Source organism: Macaca mulatta, chromosome 18 (assembly GCF_049350105.2).
Source record: "Macaca mulatta isolate MMU2019108-1 chromosome 18, T2T-MMU8v2.0, whole genome shotgun sequence".
Taxonomy (NCBI): domain Eukaryota; kingdom Metazoa; phylum Chordata; class Mammalia; order Primates; family Cercopithecidae; genus Macaca; species Macaca mulatta.
Window position 1 is genome coordinate 49,927,553 of NC_133423.1, and position 21,459 is coordinate 49,949,011.

A 21,459-nucleotide genomic window follows, 5' to 3' on the forward strand; every position below is an offset into this window, starting at 1 on the left:
CAGTGGAGATGAAGAGTAATAGGAAAATTCAATTAAATCAACTGAACTTAATAGTAGAATCTATATGAGCAGAGTGAAGAAAAATTCAAGAATCAAGTATAAATCTCAGGGGTTTTGTATTTTATTTTATTTATTTATTTATTTTGTTTTGAGATAGAGTCTCACTCTGTCACCCAGGTTGGAGTGCAGTGAGCGATCTTGGCTCACTGCAACCTCCGCCTCCAGGGTTCAAGCCATTCTCCTGCCTCAGCTTCCTGAGTAGCTTGGACTATAGGCACATGCCACCACACCCAGCTAATTTTTGGATTTTTAATAGAGACGGGGGTTTGCCATGTTGGCGACACTGCTCTCGTACTCCTGATCTCAGGTGACTTGCCCGCCTCAGCCTCCCAAGGTGCTGGGATTACAGGCTTGAACCACCACGCCTGGCCAATCTCTGGTTTTTAAATATGTATTTTACAATGGGGAGAGGAGGAGAAGGGAAGGTACAGGAGGGGAGGGGAGGGAAGGAAGAAGAAGAGAAAGAACTCTGAACTCCCAGGCACCAATTTTTGGCCTCTGACCATCACAGATTCAGCTGCTGTCTCTACGCTGGGCCTCTGATTGTCATCTTTACACTTGAAATGATTCTTGCAATCCTTCTGAATTACATTCTCACCCTCCTGGGATATGATAGAAAGCATTGTTTACCCATTTACACTCTAACTCTAGTTTTTATTTATCTGTTCTCTATCGTCACTGTTAATAATTCCCACTCTTCATTTAATATAAATTTTTTTTATGTTCCTCAGCTAATGACTTCCAAATGAAGCTACATCCTATCTAATGTTCAACTATTAAAATAATAGTGTCTTCCTAAGAGAAAAGCCCCAGGTTTCCATATAGTCCCAGGACTACTGAAGGCCCTTCAGGAAAAGGAAAATATGTCAATCCTAGAACCCAATAAAGTCAGAAGAGACTTTGAAAAATCCAGTCTCATATCCTTTACTTCAGATGTGGGGAAACCAAAGCTTCAAACTCCATTCACTGACAGATGCAGGGCAGGTACAAAAAACTCAGACAACAAAAGCCTTCACATAACAAGGACGCCTTTTCCTGAACCATGTTATTTCTAGACAGATAAAAATAATAATCTGATGCCAACATGTTCTTGCCTCCGTAGACACAATAATGATGAGATATATTATGGAATCTCAGTAGCTTTTCTGTACTCTGTGATACTTAAAACAAACAAAATGAAATCTTTTCCACAGTTGACTAAGCCTTCAGATATCTCTTTATGTGAAGAAAAGAATTGGGGAGAATTATGCTGCCCTAACTAGAAGAAAAAGCCATAAATTGTCTCCATCATGTTATGCTAATGAAAGACGTCCAGTCAGCAACCCTAAAGACTGAAATCGTTCTTTTCCAGAGAAGGGCAAAAGTCAGCCTCAATGAGTATTTGGAAGGTGGACCGGGCAACGCTAATTCAATTTCCATGACCAATTCAATCTCTGACCCTCTTTCTCAAGTCCCTGCAGTTCCTGATGATCATCAATTGTGAAGGTCTTTTTGGCTACGCTAGGATCTTAACTAAGACCAATAACTCATTTCATAAGTCACCGAACAGTTGACAAAGGATAATGACTTTCAGTCAATCTTAAGCTGGGGATAGATTCCAACCAAAGACATAAAGGTGAAAGTCCTCTACCCAGTGTCCATTATGCAGCTCCAAGGTAGTTAATTTATGCTTAATGCAATTGTATATTTGAAAGCTGAAAAGACCCAAGTGATAATTAATCTTCAAGAATGCATTTAGCTGTGACTTATCTTGCTGAAAGCTTTTCCCACAATGTACTTTGGAAAGTGGCACTTGCAAACTCCTTCACATTAAATAGGTGTGACTATGTGTCCAGAGGTTAGCCAAGCACAGTGTGTTTTTGTAGAACTCTTTGCAGCAGCAGAGTAAAATTGAATTCGAGTTGTAGATACATGATAATACTAGAGTTTTGGTGGTTGATTTTGTGTGCTGAAGGGAAGTTCTATGGTAAGTGAGAATTTTTTTTATATCACTCAGTGTTTTCCAATTGGTAATAAACATACTCATTAAACATATTGAAATCTTTTAACAAGAGCATTTGACTATCAATGGATTATTATTTAACTATCATGGATAAACACTGAGATTCTCGGCAGGTGTAAAGATCTCTGTTTGCATAATATGAAAGTAATCATAGAATTGTTGTAGCTAGTGGAGACATTAAAATTCTCTGACCCAAGCCTCTTATTTTGCAAGTGAGAGAACTGAAGCCCAGAGTGCTTGCATAACTCACTGATGCTCAGACAACTTATACAGTTTAACCTAAATTTTTGATTAGTGTCCAAGGTAGCTTTGACTTTATCATCCTTTCTCACCCACATCACATTCTGTTGGAATAAAGCAGAGAATAACACTAACAAATCAAATAAGTAATATAAAAATATAGAACTTTTAAAATAAGTTTATCTATGCATTCTTTGCTTGTAAAATATATTTTGTTCCTGACATAAAAGACGCCTTCTCCCAGGAAAACTGGCAAGTCCAGTGGGCTGTTTGTTTATTGATTATTAACCATGTGCTGGACAGTACCCAAGGTAATTTAAGCGAGAACCCCAAAATGCACAAGGCACTCTTCCTTCCTTGGTAGAGCTTAGAACCAAACTGGAGATAATAAGAATATCAACAATAAAATCAATACTTGGAAAGTAACTTAAGGTTGGGGGAAGATAGCTGTGTCAGAGGAGATATTTGGCAAGAACGAAAATTGCTGTGGTTTTGCCATTTAGAACTCAGGTAAATGGAGGAAACGAAATACTAAAAACTGGAAAAACAAAATCAGCAAAGAAATAAACTAGAAACTACAGTCATAGTACAAGAGGGATTCAAACAACCTGGGGGAAATACAGATCCACTTTGCTTTGGGATGGAGTGTAGAATTCTTGGCTAAGTCTTCTTGGTTTTAGAACTTTGTTCATTGCCACTCTTTCCACTCAAAAACAATGTTTGAAAAATTGCTTTTTGATGTTATAATTTGCATTTATCACTTTGACTTTGCTACTTCTTTCTGCTCTCAAAAATATTTTTTCATAGCCTTAACTTGGAAATTGCATTTATTCATATGCTATAAGCCAGAAATGATGGGATGTGGAGAGATACTGGAATAAAATGATGAATAAAATGAAGGTGATCCAAACTTTTTACAGTCTATGGGAAGGCATGGAACCAATTACAGTGAAGTGTGACAATATCTTTGTATAATAAAGGCAGCACAGAATGGCATGGAAACACATGGTATGGGCACCTAGTCCAAGCTGAGCTATCCATAAAAAGTTCTCAGAGAAAGGGGAAGTTGTTTGATACATAAAATAGGGGTAGGAGGGAGGCTAAAATAAGAGAGCTAACAAGGAGGCTTGGGGCAAAAACTTTCAGGCAGAGGGATCAGCAGGTGTAAGGCCCCAGAGCAAAGAGGGAACAACGGAAGTTTTAACTATAGTCATGCTTTGTTTAACAGCAGGGATTACTTCCCCCCAAAAAATGAGTCACTAGATTATTTCATCATTGTGCTAACATCATAGTGTGTACTTACACAAACCTGGATGGTATAGCCTGTTACATACCTAGGCTATATGGTACAGCCTACTGCTCCTAGGCTACTGACCTGTACAATATGTTACTGTACTGAATAGTACAGGCAACTGTAATACAATGGTAAGTATTTGTATATCTAAACATACCTAAACACAGAAAAAGTACAGTAAAAATACACTATAGAAGACAATTTTTAAAAAAGATGCACCTGTATAGGGCACTTACTATAAATGGAAATGGCAGGATTGGAAGTTGCTTTTTGTGAGTCAGTGTGTGAGTGGTGAGTGAATGTGAAGGCCTAGAACATTACCGGACACACTGTATACTTTATAAACACTGTACACTTAAGCCAAATTTATTTTTAAAATTTCTTTCTTCAGTACTAAATTAACCTCAGCTTACTGTAACTTTTTCACTTTGTAAACATTTTAATTTTTTAACTCTGACTCTTTTGTTATAATACTTGGCTTAAAACACAAACATATGGCACAGCTGTCCAAAAATACTTTCTTCCTTTATATTCTTATTCTATAAGGTTTTTCCTATTTATAAAACATATTTTTACTTTTTAAACATTTTTATTAAAAACTAAGGCAAAAACACACACCATAGCCCAGGCCTATATAAGGTCAAGATCATTAATATCACTATCTTCTACCTCCACATCTTGTCCCACTGAAAGATTTTCAGAGGTAGTAACATGCATGGAGATTTCATGTCCTATAATAATGCCTTTTTCTGGAATACCTCCTGAAGGAATTGCTGGAGGCAGCTTTACATTTAACACTTTTTTTTTTATAAGTAGAAGAAGTACACTTTAAAATTACAATAAAAAGTATAAGCCAGTAACATAGTTGTTTATGTATGTTATCAATTATTAGGTGCTGTACCTAATTGTATATGTTAGACTTTTATGCAACTGGCATCACAGTAGGTTTATTCACACCAGCATCACCACAAACATGTTAATGATGTCTTGTACTATGACATGACAATGATGATGTCATTAGACAATAGGAATTTGTCAACTCCATTATAACATTATGGGACCATCTTTGTATACGTGGGCCGTAATTGACCAAAATGTCATTAATGCTACACATAAGTGTACTGGATAAAGTATGGGAAGTTGGGTCACAGCTGATAAAGGATTAGGCAGGAGGCAATCATGTGGAAACTTAAAAACTGAGATATAGGATTATATTTTATCCATGGGATAAAAAAAATTAAGTTACCTTGACTAGGTTCTCAGGTCAGCATTCTTACAAGGCTTGCACCAATTTTGTTACTATAACCCATAAAAAGATGGTGTTTCACATAGGACTATGTCCTGTAGAGTTTTAAAAGCCAAGTAATGGATCTTTATCCTGCAGGCAATGAAGGGGAGAAATTCATTAAATATTTGTTAAAAGAAATGTAACATGATAATGATGTTTTAATGCATATATTCAATAGCAATGCTAAAAAATAATGGCAGGAAAAAAGCAGAGCAAAAGTGGAAAAAAAATTACATGATGAAAACAATGTCAATTAGTATAGCAATTGATATGATGTAAATTGAGTGCACTTTGAGGGCAGTAGCCCCGTAAAGATTGGTAACTGCTATAGTCTGAATGTTTGTTTCCCTCCAAAATTCATGCTGAAACTTAATCCTCAGTGTGAAGGTATTAAGAGGTGAGGCCTTTAGGAGGTTATCAGGTCATGAGGTCTCTGCCTTCAGGAATGGGATTAGTACTTTCATAAAAGGTCTTGAGGGCCAGACGCGGTAGCTCTTACCTGTAATCCCAGCACTTTGGGAAGCCGAGGTGGGAGGATAATGAGGTCAAGAGATCGAGACCATCCTGGTCAACATGGTGAAATCCCGTCTCTACTAAAATACAAAAAATTATCCGGGTGTAGTGGCACATGTCTGTCGTCCCAGCTACTCAGGAGGCTGAGGCAGGAGAATTGCTTGAACCTGGGATGTGGAGGTTGCAGTGAGCCGAGATCACGCCACTGCACTCCAGCCCGGAGACAGAGCAAGACTCTGTCAAAAAAAAAAAAAAAAAAAGAAAGGCCTCGAGGGAGCCTGTTTGGCTTCTCTTTGCCTTTCCACCGTGGTAGGACACAGTACTTGTCTCTTCTTCTGTGTGAGAATGCAGTAAGAAAGTGCCATCTTGGAAGCAGAGTAGTTCTCACCAGACATTGAATCTGTTGGCGCCTTGCTCTTGGACTTCCCAGTGTTCAGAACTGTAAGAAATAAATGTCTGTTATTTCTTAATTATCCAGTCTAAGGTTTTGTATTATGACAGCCCAAACTAAGACAATAGTGTACTTATGAAATTCCCTTTCTCTAACTCCAATTAAACCTACAACATAATCATTTTTGACCATTTAAGATAGATTAAGTTTAATAATTTTGACTTTGTCACATCTGTCTAGCAATTTTGGAGAACAATGTGTACAAAATCCATAATTTGATATTGTATAAAATTAGTCAAATATATAAAGGTAATTGCAATTTTGAAATACATAGATTCTTTAGAGAAGAATGATTAATCATAACGTATAAGTAGGCAAATTTAAAGAGCACCTGCTGGAATACAAAATCTTATCTCTAGTCAATATTAGCCATTTTAATTAACTTAACTCTGTTCTTCCTTTGGCAAAAGAATGCCTGATTGCAGCTCCATGAAAAACACCACAGATTTGTTGCCACTCACATTTCTTACTCTAACTCTTCCTTGAAACATTAACTCCTGCAATTAAGATTGCAGGCATCAACATCCTGGGTAAAGGATATTAGCTACTCCAGGTGTGTCAAAAGATGCAAACAGACCAGATGTTCTATTCTAAGTCCTGTTTTTATTTAAGGCTGGTGGCTTTCACAGGTAAAATTACGGTGGCCTGAGGCTGTTGTATTTGTTTTACTCACTTCATAGTCCAATTAAAGAATTTTTCAGAATTATTCAACTCATTTTTTTTTGAGATGGAGTCTCACTCTGTCACCAGGCTGAAGTGCACAATCTCGGCTCACTGCAACCTCTGCTTCCCAGGTTCAAGCCATTCTCCTGCCTCAGCCTCCTGAGTAGCTGGGACTACAGGTGTGCACCACCTTACTCTGCTAATTTTTGTATTTTTAGTAGAGATGGGGTTTTACCATGTTGACCAGGATGGTCTTGATCTCTTGACCTCATGATCTCCCTGCTTCAGCCTCCCAAAGTGCTGGGATTACAGGCTGTTCAACTCTTTCTTAGTCTTGCCAACTGAACTAACTCCACTAGGGGCCATGTATCAAAAGTTGACACTCTAACTTGACATACTATTTGGATAGAAAATGAGTGGAGCAAGGAAGATACTGGCAACATTGTTGGGAAATGATATGAGAAGAAAGAGAATCTATACTGACACTCAAAATTCTTTCTGAGGAAGGGAGGCTGTGACCACTTACATGGTAATTATGTTCTCACTCAGAACCACGTTCATCCTCCAGTCTTCTCCTTCTACCCTCTAAGTCTCACTCTCTCCCTCCCTCCTTTCTTTCACCATTCACTCTCTCTAATACCTGCATGCTGGTTTTCATACATAGCCACAGCCCCAAATTTGTGACACAGCATTGCCACTTTCTTGGTGGTGATTCCCACCTACAGCTCTTAGTCATGTTATTCTCTTTCTAACTTGTTTTCTAGTTGAGTATTGCCCTAGGAATTCTTCTTCATGCAAATGTTTAGATTGCTCATTTAATCAGTATAGCAGTCTGACAACTCACAGCAGTTTGCAAATTTGGATTCTGAGATTCAAAGTAATTTATAATCCAATGTAGCATGTATCTTGGTGTGTTAAGAAATAATATAACATGGCAAGACCATTTTAAAAGAATCAAATGATAATTTAGGCATAATAATGTAGATTTTTTTCTGTTGTCATTGGCATTCCTGACATTTATAGTCTTCTTGCAAAGGATCAAAGAATGCGAGAGTACTTCACCACTTTGGCCTAAAGATTTATTTGACAAAAACATGTGATTTTAAATCACTGCCATGTTCTCCTCAGATGAGTAGTGTTTGCCTTCTTTGCACTTTGTGTTTAGTGTTTCATTTCGGTACTAAAGTTTCCATGCTTAAATTCATCTCTAGATAAAATGTGTGTGCAGTTGGAGGGGAAATGTTTAAACAATAAGCATTCTAGTAGTTTCATGGTCTGATAGCCATGTGCAGTTGTTAAGATTGCAGGAGGCAAACTCGAGAATCATTTCCCAAACTCAACAGTCTGAGATATTATTTTGTTTACTTAGCTAATGCTGTTATTGATCAACTTCTCTAAACTCAGTGCAAGGTTTTATTTGATATTGGAAAACCTGACCATCAACCACATGAAGTTAAAATCTGCATTCTTGTTAAAGGGAGGACATACACCCTCAGAGTAGCTAGTTAGAGGAAGGGGAATTGAGCAGGGGGAGATCTTTCCTGAAAGTGAGAGGGCTTAATGTATGCCCAAGAACCACAGAAAGAGCTCCAAAATGGTGGCACAGCTCCAAAACACCACAATAGCTATGTGAAAGATTTAAATTTTTGTTGTTGCTGCCATGAACACTATATTTCCCAAAATATTTTGTTTTTTTTGTTTTTTTTTTTTTTTGAGACGGAGTCTCGCTCTGTCGCCCAGGCTGGAGTGCAGTGGCCGGATCTCAGCTCACTGCAAGCTTCGCCTCCTGGGTTTACGCCATTCTCCTGCCTCAGCCTCCCGAGTAGCTGGGACTACAGGTGCCCGCCACCTCGCCCGGCTAGTTTTTTGTATTTTTTTTAGTAGAGACGGGGTTTCACCATGTTAGCCAGGATGGTCTCGATCTCCTGACCTTGTGATCCGCCCGTCTCGGCCTCCCAAAGTGCCAGGACTACAGGCTTGAGCCACCGCGCCCGGCCAATATTTTGTATATGTAGATATTTCATGGAATGGCTTTAATGGATAGCCACATCAGGAGATTGAGCTCGATGTTGAGCATGAGCACAAAGCCTAAGAAGGAGATACACCAAGAGATGGGCATTATAACGCTGTTCAAGCTTGGCTGGAGGGGAGACACCAGGCCAGAGATTCTTAGGAAATTGCAAAACCCTGAATTTTTGGAAATTACAAGACCTTGAAATGTTCCCAAAGTCTTGGAAAAGACATGAGGCATCTCATAGAATGGAGGGTAGGGAGTGGGTTAACTGAGCTTGTTGTTTTTTATTCTCATTAGGTACGATGACCTCTGTTAATATTTAAGTTATATTCCATTTTTGTGTTTATTCCCAATGATGTTTTAGGTTAAAAAAATGTACAGACTGTCACAGGATGAGTTTTCTCCTTTCTGTTTATTTTTCTGTTCATGTTTACTTGAATCTATCTATGATTGTTTAAAAATGTGTCAGTGCTATTTATTTGAATAATTCTCCTGGATATTCAAAACTCGTCAATCATTCCATTATTCTTATTTATTTTTTTTCTGCTCCCCTGCTCCTTCTTTCCACACTGCTTGTCTTATCCAAAGCATACAGCTTGGCAGTGCTCTTTACTGAAGTCCCAATTGACAATAAGTACATACAATTAGCCACTTATTTGCAGATTTAATTCTACCCAGTGGAATTAAAGTTGGTAAATTTCCTTATGTTCAAAATTTTAAAAAAATATTTTTAAGTTCTTTTATATTGTGAGAAGTTATTAGATCACTTTAAACCTGCATATTATAAAATGGCTTAACCATCATAGACAGTATTTCCAAGGCACAGGCAGGGTTCCATTAAACTTGTGAACCTAGACAATCTTTAAAAAAATAGATCACACTTTCCCAAAGTGAACCTGACTTTGAATACTGACTTTGACATCAAGTGGACCACAGAAAAACAGACTGATGGAGCTGGCAGGAAACTAAGAGATCATGTAATCCAATTTTTAGATAAAGATATTGAGTGTTTAAAACACTTGTCTCAAACTACACAATTAATGAAATAGTTTAGACCAGAAACTGTGTTCTCTGACTTGCAACAAAGGAAGTGAACAGGGTTTAGTAGAATCACTGGAGTTTTTGGAAGAACTTTATCTATTGTCCTCCTTATTATGGTCCTATGATATAAGTTATATTAACCAACAGGCATTAGGTGGGCACTTAGAGTTCAAGTTCCAATAAAAGCACTCTGGTACATTTTTAAAATTATTCCAAAAGAGTTCCCAAAATGAGTATATTATTTAAACTTGCTTACAACTTCCCATGATTGTTACTTTAAAAGAGAGACTAATACCTTTTGGAAACATTAATTATTGTATATTTAATAAAATTAGTAACATAAACCTACAGTGATAGCTCATGAGATAGCATACACTCAAACCATATCCTTAGACCATCTTGTTAAATGGGCCCTCCAAGTGAAGGAAAATGTTACTTGCATCTTAAGCAGTGCTGTGACATGTCATTGTTCTTGGAGTAAATTGTTAATCTACAAGATGCTAGCCTATATGAAGCCAATGCAAAGTCAAGTAAACACTTGTTAAGTCCCAAGTTAGTGGGTCTTGTTCCACACAACAGTTTCTGACACAGAGCCCTAGAATGAGAAGAATCTGAGAATGCGGCATGCAAGGATATCATTCATGGAACTGATCATATTGCACTGAACATATTGGAAGCCCTTCATTGATGCAGATTATGCAAAAGAAGAAAATAAATTATACACACACACACACACACACACGGAAATTTGTTTGAATAGGCAATTTACCTAAGACCAAAAAGCAGAAAGATCCAATCCTTCCATAGTACTATATAATTTTATTTGTCCTGGTTACTATTTTTCCCACTGTCAGATTCGTTGATCTGTATCATGGGTTCCCTTTGCTGCAGTCCTTTGCTTGTTTTGAGCTGTCTATGGTGCTTACCTCCAACCTTGAAATAAATTTTCTGGACTAATCGAATGTGCAGTTTCATAATGATGTGGAGTCTCTCGTATAAACCAGGTACTTCTCTTCTATCTTGCCACTATCTCTGTACAGACCTAAAGTTAAATGAGACAATCCTCTCTTCCGTTCTCCTCCACAATGCTGTCCCATGTCTCACCCTCCCAAGACTCTTTCTCAGCCCAGTTTCTCTGTCACAGCTTCTGATTAAGTACATAATCAAACAGAAGTTACTGTCATGAGGAGAAGTGTTTGGTACAGTGAAAGAATATTGAGCTGGGTGTTAGAAAGTCTGGTTTCCAATATCAGTCTAATGCTGAGACATATGACCTTTACCAAGTCATGTGAAATCTTAGAAATCCATTTTCTCATTTATGAAAATTAAGATAATGTCATATTCTTTATATTATCCCCAGAAGATGATCACAAGACTTACATGAGATAATAATGCTAAACATCCATGGAAAATAATTGTAATAATCCATATTTGAAATATATTTCATGTTTTAGTCAAAATAATCAATCATTATGCTCTTTCTTCGAGTTTTCTTAATTCTATCAGATGGAAGATGAAGTTTTAATGTAATCTTAGAGCAAACTATTTATTCACCTAGTAAATAAATGAATACCAAAAGAAACATGATGCCCCGATAACTTAGATGTTTAGAGTTAAACTTAGAAGTTAGACATGTTGGGACTAGGAAACATAATAATTAGAAAATAAGAGAAAATCAGGTATTACACACTGCTTTCTCTACTTTTCCAGGAAAATGGCGTTTCATCTTGTAGGAAAATAGCCACTGTGTGGGTGTGAGGAGAAGCAGCCTTTTATACTGAAAACAAAAATAAAATTGAAAGAGAGGTAAAAAAATAATATCATAGCATTAAGAAGAAACACAGGAAGGAAAGACAGAAGATAAAAAGGAAGGAAAGAGGGAAAGAGGAAGGAAGGAGGGTAGAGAGGAAGAAAGGGAAATGAAAGGGTGAGTGGCACAAAAGAATAAAAAAAGGAAGAGGAGCGAGAAAAGGTGAAGGAAAAGGAGAAAATGAGGGAAGGAGAAAAAAATAAGCTATGCATTAATAAATTGAGTCACTGAAGTCACTCAACTTTTCTAGACTTGATTTCTTTAACAAATAAAAGGACTTGGACTAGAAGATAGCTAAGATCTTTTCAACATTTGGAGGAAGTTCTTCCATTTTAATTCTCTTTTTGAACTCCATGGAACCATGAGCTACTCACTTTGTGAAAGCAAAAGCTAAAAAAACACTGTTATGAAACCTCACTCTGCAATATATTTTGTGACAAAGAAAAGAAATAGACAGCCAAGGATACTTCTGCTATACAGTAGGGTTATATACAGAACACTTTTTGACCTTATTAAAAATTATCAAGTCTTTCAACACAAGGCTGATGTGTTGAATGTGGCTGTTGAAGTTGTCTGTTTACCATTAAACTAAATAGAACACCATTTCATGCCTGACTTCCTTCAGCTATATGAAGATTGCTGTGGCATGTTAGAAAAGGTAGTGGGAACTCAAGGAAACAAAAAGTTCCTCTTTGTGATGGTTGACAGTCTCCTCTGATTTAAAATTCTTTTACAAAGAGCACCGATCCCCGACTCCTGGAAGCAGCACATTTTCACAGATGACACTGCCTACTTGGGTGATAGCACAATTGTTTGTCTTCCTCAGAATAAAAAGGATAGGAATAAAATGAACTGGTAACGCAGAGCTTCACAGATAATAAACATAGTGATAATACACTGGCCTTGGGAAGCAGGCAGATTAATGAACAACTCTTGATTTCACAAGGCCAGTTTGACCCAAAGCAAAACTGAAAATCAGGTAGGACAAAAATTCCCTCTGTCACTCCAAGGTTTCACTTTGAATCTCTCTTTCCTCAACTTTTCCTCCCCTTTACTCCTTTTTGTTTCTTAGAATCCAATAGTATCTTACCCTGGTTTCTTCTGTCTTACTCTGATTTCTTTTATCATGAAGTTTACAACTCATTAAGACTGAAGTGTTAAGAACATACTATGTGGGGCCGGGCGCGGTGGCTGACGCCTGTAATCCCAGCACTTTGGGAGGCCGAGGCGGGCGGATCACAAGGTCAGGAGATCGAGACCACGGTGAAACCCCGTCTCTACTAAAAATACAAAAAATTAGCCGGGTGCGGTTGTGGGCGCCTGTAGTCCCAGCTGCTCGGGAGGCTGAGGCAGGAGAATGGCGTGAACCCGGGAGGCGGAGCTTGCAGTGAGCCGAGATCGAGCCACTGCACTCCAGCCTGGGCGACAAAGCGAGACTTCGTCTCAAAAAAAAAAAAAAAAAAAAAAAGAACATACTACATACTATGTGATCTCTCCTGAGATTATCTGATTGCTAAACAGAATACCAGCAAGAGCAATGGGGTAAATGCAACATGACATAATAAATGTACCTAGGACTAGAATCCAGGAGTTCTGCCTTAGCTTCGTGGACAGGTAGCTGTATGGCCCTGGGCAATTCACTCCTCTGAGCCGTAGTTTTTTCAAATGAAATATGATCTAGAATACTTTATAATTCAGAAATCAGTTCTTTAGGGCAGAGTTTCAGGACTCAATGGAAGAACACATGGGAACATTTGGAAAAACTTGAGCAAGTCTCATTTCATTTCTACTATCATGACACAGGCCTTTATATTCTCTCACAGATGAGGTGGGTTGAGTGAAAGCAAATATAAGCATTATCACTTACTTGCAAATATAGGATAATCCTTTTTATAACATCAGCCTAAAGGTGACTCATGACTTAGCAACATCGCTATGTGGTTGATGCACGGGCCACCTTTATCTCCCTCAGGAACAACCGCTATCACTGACTGAAAATAGTGAAAGTGCCCACTCTTCTTTCATTTTCTCTTGGCAGTGCCAGTAAATCACTTTAAGCATGATTCCTGCTGAGCTCACCTACACCTGACAAAGTAATAGGACAATATAATACAGTGAGTCCATTGTTGGTGTCCTACAAATTAAACAAAATATGATAAGTTTATTTTACAAGTTCATTTAAATAAGGCCAATGAACTCCTCTTTATCTCTTGAGAGAGGCTAATCTCAGGATAAATGGCTGGCAGGAGTAAGAGAGCATTCCCAGCGAGTATCTCAGCAATTGGAATAGTCAGAGTATTGCATGAGAGGGGATAGTCTGTGAGAAAAGATGAAACTAGATAGGGGAAACGGTGCACAGTGACACAGTAAAAGACTTTTTCCACTGCCAAAGGGAATTTCATACCAAGGCTGTGGCTGATATTTGGGAAGACATAGGGGACTTTTATACTTGAAACTCCTTAATATTCAGTGACCTTTAGAAGCAGATCTGACAACTAGTGCCCATGAGCAGGGCTGATACTATTGGTTGTACAGTGTATGCATGGTACACAGGTACTCAGTCAAGGAGGAGGTAGATAAGACTTTAAATCTAGTCAATACTGTACTCACCAAGCTCTGCATCTCGGTATAAGTTTGTATCTGCCCTGGGGATGGAGGATCATGTACCTCTCTAATTGCACAAAGATGCCCTGTAAGTTAACAGGAGCCCTGCCCCTCAGAATCACTCAGGAAGCTTGTTTGTCAGGTAGACTGGTTTATTCCGTGTCTATCTTAGACACCTACAGGAATCCTCTGCCTATCCATGGTTTTTGTTCCCACGGTTTCAGTTACTTGTGGTCAGCTGCAGTTTATAAATATTAATGAAAAATTCCATAAACAAACGCTTCCTAAGTTTTGAATTGTGGATCATTTTGAGTAGTGTGATGAAATCACACAATGTCCTTCTCCTTTCCACTCCATCCTGCCCGAGATGAGGATTGTCTTTGTCCAGCATGTCCATGCTGTCTATGCTATCTGCCCATTAGTCACTTAGTAGCTGTCTCATTTATCAGATTAACAGTGCAGGTATCTCAGTGTTTGTATTTAAGTAACCCTCATTTTACTTAATAATGGCTCCAAAGCACAAGAGTAGTGATGCTAGCAATTCAGATATGCCGAAGAGAAGTTGCTAAGTGCTTTCTTTACATGAAAAGGTGAAAGTTCTCAACTTAATAAGGAAAGAAAAAACATAAATGCTGAGGTTGCCAAGATCCACATAAGAACAAATCTACTATCCATGAAATTGTGAAGAAACGAAAAATAAGTTAATATGTAGTATATGTTGTCTCAGTACTATTCATAGTTTCATGCATCCACTGAGGGTCTTAGAATGTACTACCTGTGGACAAGGCGAAACCTTGTTCACAGGGAGTACTCCAGCTTAGACTTACTGAGTTAGACTCTTCAGAAATGTGGTCCATGTGATTATTATTTGAAGAGCTATGCAAATTACTCCACGAGGCAGCCAATTTTGTCAACTACTGACTCACAGCATCAACCGATATATTTTCTCAACATTGCTATTTCCCTAATACACAGTCATAAAGGTAAATAATATCTCTCCATCTCTATCTGTATCCCTATTATCTCTATATCCATCTACCTTCTACTTCCAAGAACCCAGGACATTACTATCTGCCAAGAACCAAAGACACAAAATTAGGTTACTCTAGAAAATATGCTCCTTTGTTGAGAATAATAAAAGTATCAGGATTGTTTTTCTCTTCATAGCTCTTCTGCCTTCTCCTCATGCTTCTTTCAGAGTGGTGCAATAGTATTAGATCTGCATTCTCTTTGAGAGGCACATCGTACCATAAAGGGCTTAGCATGAGAGAAGAACCTGGGGAAAAACCATCATGGCTGGATGCTTTATTCTGTCTCTCATCCTGACTTTAAAGAAACAAGTAGAAGAAGTTCCTGAGGTTTTAGCTCTTTAAAGAGATCCTCAAGACAGGAAAGTCCAAAAGGAATGCAGAACATTGTTGGAATGAAAAATTGTGCATCTACAGGTAATAAGTCCTCAGGAAACCAATTATGCCAACAGGAGACTATAGTGAACAGATCTGACTGAGTCTGCAAAATGAAAGTCTAATGATCTTGTAAATCCTTACTTAATACACTTCTTGTTTCCAAATACTCATTAGCACAATTTCCCATGTCAAAAACTTCCTACGGATCAGTATAGAGTTAAATAAATCATTGTAGATCGTTGTGCTTTTCAAAATTTCCAGACACAAATGGTCACACTATTAAAATACTTATATACTTTTTAAAATGTCAAATAACTCAACATGAATCATTTCATTGTTCTCTTTGGCTTCATCTATCATGTCCATATAAAGGATTCCCAAACATGTCATCTTAGACTTCCCTCTCTCATGGATTACAGTCTTATATGTCTTCTTACAGAAGAAGTGTACATTCTTATCTATGTGTCTTATGTGTCTTGAACTCAGCATATATAAAAGCTGAATTCATCATCTTCACTATCAAAATATTTCCAAGTTCATATTCTCTGGCTGTGAGACAACATGTTTTCTTGTTACTCCTCCCAAAATCCCAGTTAAATTTTACTGTTTTTTCTCTTTATCCTTTCTACATCTAATCAGGACTCAAGACATGTCCTCTATCATGGTATTTCCTAAATCCATTTCTTTACTTCAATTCTCAGTACAAGTGCCTCTATCCAATTTTTGATAACCTCAAGCTCAGACTCTGATAACTATTCCTAATATGTTTTCTTGTTTTCAGACTCTCAATGATCTAATGTATTTTAGACAGCAATAGGTAATTAGTATTATTAAAGCAGACCCTTCTACTGTAACAAACAACAACAATTATTGGAAACTTTCGAAGTTCTCTATGAAGTTGATTCTAAAGGAGTTGGAACTACCTTTCCAACTTTACCCTACACAAAAATTTTCACATTACTTAAAATTTTCCAAACATGAGTAACATTTTTCTACCACTACTCTTTCATTGCTTTCACTCATTGACCTGCCCTTTCTGTATCTCTATTCTCTATTGAAGTCCTTTTTATCTTTTAATACCAAACTTCATCCTTTCTCTACTGTACTTTTCTTCATCATCTCAACCAGAATGGGCCTTCTCTGGCCTCTGCACTTAGTTCTTATCTTACCAATTGCATGTATGCATTGCTTTGAAATGCAGATATTTACGTATATTACATCTCTCTTACAGGGTTTTTCAGATCAGCATAAATGGCATTTCCCAAAAAGTAGAACTAACTAGAAATAGAATTGGCCCCTAAAGGAGGAAAGGAGTTACTGATCACTGGAGTTATTCACAAACAGAAGCAGAGGCTATAAGTGCTTATGATACAAATATTAATGAGGCCATTTAAGAATCATATAAAGGTGAGACTAGATTATCTACAATAAAAGACATTATACATTGACGTTAATGGTATATTTTGCTGATATAAGAAGTAAAAAGAGTTCATGTATTTTAAAATGTATACTGAATATCAATTACACATAAGAGATTATGCTAGGCACTATAGGTGAGTAGTTAAAAACATAGATATTTTCATTTGCTTTTCCTTTTGTAGAAAAGGCAGGACTCCAGTAATATGGTAGACTAGAGACTTGCACTGATCCTGCCGCTGACACAATAAAAATCCTGGACTATAACTACAAATACAAATACATACACAGTTTCTAAAATTCATCCAAATGTCACAAAAGTGTAAGATATTCTTATGCAAAAAGTGGAAAAAAAAAACAAAAAACAGAGTAAAATAAGAACTCAAAGAATTAAAAAGGGAACTTGAAGTCGGCTTTTGCCATTTGCCAATTTGCTGAACTTTAGATCCTATAGACGGCTCTTACAGACCGAACAGAAAACAACAACAGTAAGTCCCGAATCTACCCTAGTTTAGAGTCTAAAAGGAGGTGCCCACACAACTATATCCTCACTGTAAGTTGGTATGGTAACCAAACCCTTTTCCCATCCACCTTGAGGGTCATAAAAGTAAATGCTTCTCAGCATTGATGAAGAGTAGAATGGAAAAAATATTTACTGAAAGCAGGACATGCAAGTCAGCCCTTACATAGATTTATATCCCAAATTCATACCATTCATGAACCATAAATACCTCAGGCAAAAAACTTAACTCTGAGTGTCACTAGGCTGGTGGTACCTTCAGATATCCAATAAAAGCAAAAGCAAATCTTCTCTGGAAGAAACAATCTTCGTCTAAGGCCTCAAGTAATTTCCTCCAAGAAATATTTCAAAGACAAAAATACATTTTTTAAATACACAGGATACCATGAGCAAGAACCAGCAGAAATGAACAGAGGGTTTTAAAAGATCTGTAAAGATTTCAGATATAGAAATAACTAGAATGAGTTTACAGAATAACTATTTACTTTTAAAGCAACTTAGATATCTAATGTAAGACTATGGTAGAATGAAGATTATGGTGAATTCCCACCCCTAAAAGCAATGATCAAATTGCTCCAAATGGTCAAAACAACCATTTTGCAGCTCCAGCAATTTATCAAAGAAAAACAAAAAATCCTGAGCATTGGCTAGTCATGAAAAGTTGCTAGAACTTTGAGTAGGAGCTGCAGAGTCTGCAATCCTTTTGCATGGAGCTGCTGCCATCCACCCTCTACCAGCTCCAGCAACAAAAACAGTAGTTACCAGTGTGGGCTGGCCAGGAAAACTAGGGCTGTGTCTTCCAGCAAGAGTAGGCCCAATTTTAAATGGAGGGTGAACATGCACAGTAGTGTTGTCAGTGAAAGTAACAAACTTGCTACCAAACGAATGAGAAAAACCTACAGTTCTGGGAGCCGAAGTTTATGATGCTGATGGGGGTGGGCAGTGGGCCATCATATATTTTATGGGGTGATCCTGTGAGAGCCACAGAAGAGAAGAGAGAAGCTCTTCACACATTCCTGGTTGACTAGCTTTGTCCAGTTAACAAAGTGCATATATATCAGGCAAAGAAATAAGAAGAATGATCTACACTGCTCAGGGAAAAATCAGCCATTATAAATTTAACTCCAAGGGGACACAGATAATGAATTTAGCAGACAAAGATTTTAAGCACTTATTATAAATTTAGTAAAAGAATTAAAGTAAGCTCTATTGAGTGAATTAAAGGAAAGATGTGATGACAACTTAAATAACAGGAAATTTCACTAAAGAAATAGAAGCATACAAAACCAAATGTACATTCTAAAGTCAAAATAAAATATAACCAAAAGCAAAACAACTAGGCAGTAGGGAAAGTAAAAAAATAACTGCTTAATTTTAAAACAAAATAAAATGCAAGCTTGAATATGTGCAGAGGACAAACATCCTTAAAGAAAAACACAGATTTTGCAGCAGCAAATAGAAATTCCAGAAATTAAAAAAATACATTATTTGAAACTTAAAACTTTAGTGTACATAATGGAAGAGAAAGTTATCAAAGTGGAGCAGGGATCTGAGAAATTATCACGAATAAAGTAAAAGGAGGTAGAATGATGAAAATATAAAAGGAAGCTAAGATGCATAGAGGATAGAGAGAAAAATATCTATGTTTATTCCAGAGAAGAAAAGAAAAAGTGGCAGAGACAATATTTTAATAAAAATGGCTGAGAATTCTCCAGAATCGAAGAAAGACATCTATATGTGTGTGTGTGTGTGTGTGTGTGTGTGTGTGTGTATGTGTGTGTGTATCTGTATATATATTTAACAAATCCAATAAATACTAAACAATATAAACATAATAGAATTAAAACATAAAACTCCAATAATAAAAAGAAAAAACAGCTAGGGAGAAAGAGAGAAAGAGAAATTATCTTCCAGGAAATAACACACTGACAGCTGACATCTCATTGGCAAAACTAAAAGTTAAATACAGCGGAATAATATCTTCAATATGCCCAGAGAAAAAAGGAATGTCAACTAAAAGTTCTACACTGAGTAAAAATATCTTATGATAGCAATATGAAGATATTTTCTGAAACATGTAAGCTGAGTTTACATCAACAGACCCTAACTAGAGATAAATAAATAAATAGTAAATAGTATATAATGAGCAAAGTGATAACAGATGGACAATCAAATCTGAGATGAAAAAATGATGGACACTAATGTGATAAATTTGTTAGTGAATTTAAACAAACATTAACTGCTTAACATAGCCATGTTTGATGATATTTGCTTATAAAATGTACAAAATCTCACGCCTGTAATCCCAGGACTTTGGGAGGCCAAGCAGACCAGATCACCTGAGGTCAGGAGTTCGAGACCAGCCTGGCCAACATGGCGAAACCCCGTATTTCTGCTAAAAATACAAAAATTAGCTGGGTGTAGTGGTGCGTGCCTGTAATCCCAGCTACTTGGGAGACTGAGGTAGAAGAACTGCTTGAACCCGGGAGGTGGAGGTTGCAGTGAGCTGAGATTATACCACTGCACTTCAGCCTGGGAGACAGAGTGAGATTTCATCTCAAAAAAAGAAAAAAAAATGTACAAAATCATGAAAGGATAAGTCAGGAGATGGCTAAAAAATTAATCTCAACAATTCCAAAAGCAGAAAGGAAGGAAAACATGGCACAAAATATTTTGGAAATGGGAAGCTTGTAATAAGATGTTTGATCCAAATTCCAATATATTAGATATTATATTCCAATTAAAGTAATAAAAACTTAGTTAATTCAAAAAAATCAACCAAACTGAAAAGAATCCAACCACCTGTGATTTGCAATAAGTTTAAAACCTAATGATACAGGCCGGGTGCGGTGACTGGGTAAACAGGAATGGTTTTCCTATCACTATATACTTTTAAGCAAAAGCATTACTAGATATAGGTAGTTCATAATATTAATAAGTTGAATTCATCCATAAGTAAAATAATTTTTTTCTTATTATACTTTAAGTTCTGGGGTACATGTGCAGAACGTGCAGGTTTGTTACATAGGTATACACGTGCCATGGTGGTTTGCTGCACCCATCAACCTGTCATCTACATTAGTTATTTCTCCCAATGCTATACCTCCCCTAGCCCCCCATCCCACAACAGGTCCCAGTGTGTGATGTTCCCTTCCCTGCGTCCATGTGTTCGCGTTGTTCAACTCCCACCTATGAGTGAGAATATGCAGTGTTTGGTTTCCTGTTCTTGTGTTAGTTTGCTGAGAATGATGGTTTCCAGCTTCATCCATGTCCCTGGAAAGGACATGAACTCATCCTTTTTTATGGCTGTATAGTATTCCATTGTGTATATGTGCCACATTTTCTTTGTCCAGTCTATCATTGATGGGCATTCGGATTGGTTCCAAGTCTTTGCTATTGTGAACAGTGCTGCATAAACAGATATGTGCATGTGTCTTTATAATAGAATGATTTATAATCCTTGGGGTATATACCCAGTAATGGAATTGCTGGATCAAATTGTATTTCTATCGCCCCACTGTCTTCCAAAATGGTTGAACTAATTTACACTCGCACCAACAAGGTAAAAGTGTTCCTATTTCTCCATATCCTCCCCAGCATCTGTTGTTTCCTGCCTTTTTAATGAATGCCTTTCTAACTGGTGTGAGATGGTATCTCATTGTGGTTTTGATTTGTGTTTCTCTGAAGACCAGTGATGATGAGCTCTTCTTTCATATTTTTGTTGGCTGCATAAATGTCCTCTTTTGAGAGTGTCTGTTCATAACCATAGCCCACTTTTTGATTTTTTTTCTTGTAAATTTGTTTAAGTTATTTGTAGATTCTGGATATTAGCCCTTTGTCAGATGGATAGATTGCAAACATTTTCTCTCATTCTGTAGGTTGCCTCTTCACCCTGATGATAGTTTATTTTCCTGTGCAGAAGCTGTTTAGTTTAATTAGATCCCATTTGTCAATTTTGGCTTTTGCTGCCATTGCTTTTGGTGTTTTAGTCATGAAGTATTTGCCCATGCCTATGTCCTGAATGGTATTGGCTAGGTTTTCTTCTAGGGTTTTTATGGTTTTAGGTCTTACGTTTAAGTCTTTAATCCACCTTGAGTTAATTTTTGTGTAAGGCGTAAAGAAGGATCCAGTTTCAGT

The 21,459-nt window shown here is 37.2% G+C and overlaps 1 long non-coding RNA gene across 1 annotated transcript in view; it reads right to left on the bottom strand.

Annotated features, from left to right (window-relative positions):
* Positions 1-5,388: 5,388 nt before the first annotated feature.
* The window catches only part of LOC114673698 (uncharacterized), a 172,205-nt gene continuing 156,134 nt past the window's right edge, over positions 5,389-21,459 (bottom strand). Inside the window, exon 4 of the long non-coding RNA XR_013408484.1 lies at positions 5,389-5,836. This is a non-coding gene — a long non-coding RNA (uncharacterized LOC114673698). The remainder of the gene's footprint in view (positions 5,837-21,459) is intronic.